Raw genomic sequence first — 6,000 nt, 5'->3', positions numbered from 1 at the left:
TGAAAGAGAATTGAAACATTGAAAGACAGATCATCCTAGTGGAAAAGAATATTCCCTTCTATTCCACCCCTCAGCGCCCCCTGCTGTTCACGTTGTGGAACTGCTTGACAATCCAGGTGTTTTCCTTGTGGCTTCACAGCAGGGACAGGGAAGGAAATGAGAATTGCTTATCTGGCTCAATAGATTTCTGTAAAAGCACTTCAGAGCATCTTTCCCCAAGTCTTCTCTCTCAGAAAAATTCCCAAGTGAAGGTAAAATTGTTCCAGAACTTACTGCGCTTGTTTATCAAGGGAAAATATTGGGCATACCCAGCAACGATTTAAGTCCTACAAAAAGGAAACTTGCAGATGTGGTCGATGTTTGGAATTTGCTAAACACAGAAAACAAATCTGCTTAGGAAAAGAAAGTCTGGAGCTCTCTCTGCTGATGCTTTCCCATGGAAAAATCAAGACAAGGCAGAAGAAGATAGGCCAGGCAGATCCACTTCCACAGATTGGCCATTTCCCCGTGAAGCCAACTCACTGTGGTGTTTTCAGGACAACAGACCAGTGTCTCCCTTTCTGCCCTTGGAAAAATAAAGAATGCTCAGGTTATCTTGGCCTCTGGCAAAGAGCCTCTCTTTACAGAGGCCAACCTGCACCTAGAGAAAAAGAAAGACTTCAGAATCAGCACTGTGGACAGAAGTTAAAAAAAAAAAACAATTTTAGAACTAAAAGTAACTTGAAGACCAACTACCCTATTACAGAGGTGAAAAAAACTGAGACCAAGAAGTGAAAAATGCCTTGCCCAGGCCCACATACAGATAGAGGCAGACTGGTACACGATCCTTCCTGCTCGCCCAGCCTTTATCACTCCATAAGCAGTCTCACAAGGAAACTACAAAGGCCCTTTTAGGTTTCTGGCTGACTGACCCAGAATTTCTCCAGCTACAAATACTTTAAATTATAGGTTAAACGTAGGAAAAATATGTTAATACATAGCTGAGTTTGCAAGAAAAAAGGAAAACAGATACCAAAAACACAAAGGGAAGAAAACCAAGCACTGGAACAGAGGATATGGCAGCTCTTAGGGGTGTGGATGGGAGTATGGGAGCTGGAAATGGACCCAAATGTTCAGGTGTTTTGAATGTTAGGTGTTTTACCTACATAAGGACTGTGTAAAAAGGAGAGCAGACACTAAGACCCATTCACACAGTGGGACCCTCAAAAGACCACGTGTCAATAAGAGGGGCACTCAAAAATACTTAAATACTTATTGGCCCAGGGGGAGGACATGGGAATTTGACTTAACTGGGGTCTTGAACAGAAAAAATATATATATCCCAAGAGAAATTAACAGCCCAAGCCTGTGACATGGGGCAGGCGCAGAGTCTGAATTTTACAGTCTGCTGGGGGAGCTCCTTGGAGTACCTGGCAGGAACAAATACAAAACACTTCTGGAGGAATACTTTACAATTCAGGTCACATGGGGTTCCTAATGACAAATGGATCACTACAAAAGATGACCTCATAATTAAAAATTACCAAAATAGGTAAGGAAATGATGGATCCACCATGCCAGAGAATCAGCAGATACAACCATGGATGAAAGAAACAATAAACAACCAAACCCGGCAAGATTAAACAAACAAACAAAAACCACACAGAATTATCTGGTAGAGACTATAAAGTAATATCGTAAATGATGAAAGACATGAAGGAATAGAAACCTAAGGAAATAACACTCTAAAAAATAAACTGAAAGATCTATAGCAAGAGATTGGATTAGTAATTTTGAAATTTCTCACAAAGCAAAGTTCAGACCTAGATGGTTTCACTGATAAATTCTACTAAGCGTTTAAAGAAAAATAAATACCAGTTCTTCGTAAACTCTTCCAAAAAATAGAAGATGAGGGAACACTTCCCAACTCCTTCTATAGAGCTGGTATTACCCTAATATAAAAACCATTCAAAGCCATCACAAGAAAACAATACACCAATATCCCCTATGAATATAGACACGAGTCATCAACAAAATACTAGCAAACTGAATCCAGCAACGATAAAAGTATTATATACCATGACTAAGTGGAATTTATCCCAGGAATGCAGGGTGGATTCAACACATAAAAATCAGTCATTGTAATACACCAAATCCACAGAATAAAGGTCAAAAAACACATGATCATCTCAATAGACAAAGAAAAAGCATTTGACAAAATCCAACACTCTTTCATGATGATAACTCTCCATAAACTAGGAATAGAAGGGAATTTCCTCAGTCTAACTACTAGAACTAATGAACAAGTTCAGCAATATTGCAGGTTACAAGAATCAATTATATTTCTGTACACTTGCAATGAACAGTCTGAAAATGAAAATAAGAAAACAATCTCACTTATAATAGCATCCAAAAGATAAAATACTTAGGAATAAATTGAGCAAAAGTATAAAAGTTGTACTCTGAAAACTATAAAACATTGTTTAAAGAAATGAAGGAAGACCTAAATAAAAGGAAGGACATTCTGTGTTCATAGATCAGAAGGTATAATATGGTTAAGATAATAATACTTCCCAAACTGATCTACAGATTTAATAAAATCCTTATCAAAATTCCTGATGCTTTTCCTGCATAAACTAACAAGCAAATCCTAAAACTGATTTGGAAGTACAAGGCACCCAGGGTAGCCAAAACAATCTTGAAAAAGACAAAAAACAAACAAACAAAAAGACAAAGTTGGAGGACTCACACTTCCCAATTTCAAAACTTACTACAAAGCTACAGTAATGAAGACAGTATGGCAGTGTCGTGGTAGGATAGATGTATAGATCAATTGAGCAGAATTGAAAGTCAAGAAATAAACCCTTATATTTACGGTCAAGTGGCTTTTTTTTTTTTTTTTTTTTTTGCGGTACGTGGGCCTCTCACCGTTGTGGCCTCTCCCGTTGTGGAGCACAGGCTCCGGATGCGCAGGCTCAGCGGCCATAGCTCATGGGCCCAGCCGCTCTGTGGCATGTGGGATCTTCCCGGACCAGGGCACGAACCCGTGTCCCCTGCATTGGCAGACGGACTCTCAACCACTGCACCACCAGGGAAGCCCTCAAGTGGCTTTTTATAAGAGTGCCAAGACAATTCAATGGGGAAAAGAATCATCTTTTCAACAAATGGTGCTAGAACAACTGGATATCCACAGGCTAAAGGATGAAATTGGACCTCTTCTTATACTACACCCCAAAATTAACTCAAAATGAATCATAGACCTAAAACTATTAGAAGAAAATATAGGGGTAAATCTTTGTGACCTTGGGTTAGGCAATGGTTTTTTAGATATGACACCAAAATCAAAAGCAACAAAAGGAAAAAAATAGATAAATAGGACTTAAAATGTTTTTGTGCTTCAAAGGACAACCCATAGAAAAGGAGAAAATATTTGTGAATCTATGTATCTGATAAGGGACTTGTATCCAGAATAAATAAAGAACTCTGATGACTCAATAAGAAGATAAAATAACACTTTAAAAAAGGGCCAAGGATCTGAATAGACATTTCTCCAAAGATGATATACAAGAAGTACATGAAAAACGCTCAACATCATTAGCCACTAGGGAAATGCAAATGAAAACCACAATTCAAACCCTGTAGGATGGCTATAATCAAAAAGAAAGACAATAACAAGTGTTGGCAAAGATGTGGAACGCTCATACATTGCTGGTGGAAATGTAAAATGATGCAGCCACTTTCAAAAACAGTTTGGTGATTCTTAAAAATGTTAAGCACACAATGACCTTATGACCCAGCAAATCTACTCCCATGCATGTACATAAAAGAAGTGAAAATATACATCCACACAAAAACTTATACACAAATGGTCACAGCAGTATTATTCACAATAGCCAAAAGTGGAAACAACCTGAATGTCCATCAATGGATGAATGCATAAACAAATGTGGTTTATCCATACAATGGAATATTATTCGGCAATCAAAAGGAATGATGTAGCGTTAGATGCTACAACAAGGATGAACCTTGAAAACTCTGTACTAAGTGAAAGAAACCAATTGTAACAACCATATATGGTATGATTCCATTTATATGAAATGTTCATAATAGGCAAATTTACTGAGACAGAAAGCAGATGTAGTGGTTGTGAAGGAAGGTCCCTGTAGGCTGAAATCCACATTACAGGGAAATACTGTAGTGGGGAGAACATTCTAGGCAGAGGGAACAGCTAGTGAAAAGCTCTACAGCAGGGAAATTCCCTGGCAGTCCAGTGGTTAGGACTCTGTGCTTTCATTGCTGAGGGCATGGCTCAATCCCTAGTTGGGGAACTTAGGGGAAAAAAAAAACCAACTCTACAGCAGAAATAAATTTGGCATGCTGGAGAAGTTAGTGTTGCTTGGATTGGAAGGAAGTTACAGAAAGGCAAGTGAGTTTTCAATTTACATTTGCTTTTTCAGAATAGGAACACTTAAAGCCACATCTAATCTCTGGGTCTTAAATGGTAATTTGCCCCAAATTACTATTATCGGCTTGGACCCCTTCGGTCACAAAACATAGTGGAATTCTTGTGGACATCCCAGGGCACCCATCAAGGCAGAGAGCCCATTGGCAGGCCCCACAGTAAGTTCAGAAGAAGGCATAAACCTTGGACTTCCTTGGTGGTCCAGTGGTTAATTTAAGACTGTGCTCCCAATGCAGGGGGCACCAGTCGGGGAACTAAGATCCTACAAGCTGCACGACACGGCCAAAAACAAAAAGGCATAAACCTCAAAACAAGAGACAGTTTGGAGTGGGGCTTTCAAAATCTTATTGATGTTGTCACCGGCAATTGCATCTTACAACTTTTGTTAACATAAACAGGATTTTTGGTTATTTAAACGCAAGCAGGAGCTAAGAGAGGAAAGCTTGGTTGCCTGCCCCTGAAGGTGTGGAGCTGATCTCCTCTGAGGCCAGGTCAGCCCTTCGGGCCGGGGTTCCGGGCAGTTGGAGAGCAGCTGCAGTGCTTTCTCAGCAGGCAGAATCTGCCTCTCACCTTCTCCTGAGTCATTCCTTTCTATTGATTCACTTTACTTCACGCTGAGCATCATGAAATCTCAGAACAACTAAGACTGAGGGTTTTCAAGTTTGCATGAAACCACACACCTGAAGAGCCTAATACAAATGGCCTTTGGAGAGTGCGCCCATCTTTTTAAACCTATAGCACATTTGACTGTACCTCTACTACAGCTTTCATTGCAGTCCTCCTTAAATTCTACCTCCTGCACATGTATGAAAGGCTTGGGTCAAAGCCAGTATGCTCTGCACTCCTCCTGCCCCCAGAAGAGCCCCTGGCACAGAGCAGATAATCAATACTCTCCTGTTATTTGGGACTGAGTGGCCCTAGTCCTGATGTCGGTAGAGACCAAGAGCTGACCATCCTCTAAGACTTCTAAAGAGTTCAATATGACAGTTAAATATCTGTTTGAAGATTTGCATACAACTGTGAACCTGGTCCTTCAATCAAATTCCAACCTTGGAAATCAAACTGGGCCATCTGAGGTATGTGCTGGTTTTATGGTGGTTTATTAATTGCCCCAAACCACAATGCTGAGCTGTGGGGTGTTAAAGGTTAAGCCTCTGCTCTCTTTCCGGCTCCTCGGCTGACTGCCTTGCAGCAAAGGGTGAAATGACCCCATTCATCAGAAGGCACAGAGGGAGGTTCTAAAACAAAAGGTAACCAACCTGACCTGCAAAGTTAAGGCAGCGATTTTCAAGTTTAAATAAAAACCGACAGACATCCTTGAAGAGCCCAATAGGTAACGGTGATAATGATACGGTCATCAGTTCACTCAATATGGCAAATAAAACCCACCTGGCAAATCTTATGAGTCAAATGCTAGAAACCTGTTAGGAAAGAGGCAGCTGCTTCCACTGCCTGAAGCCTAGGGCTGTTGTGTTATTTCCCCCAACACCCAAGGACACATAACCTTTTGGTTCCCAAGCATGATATGCTTTATAGCTTGCAAAACCTGATAACATTGT

Source organism: Grampus griseus (genome assembly GCF_964374135.1).
Source record: "Grampus griseus genome assembly, chromosome: 14".
Taxonomy (NCBI): domain Eukaryota; kingdom Metazoa; phylum Chordata; class Mammalia; order Artiodactyla; family Delphinidae; genus Grampus; species Grampus griseus.
This window is presented reverse-complemented; position numbering follows the sequence as displayed.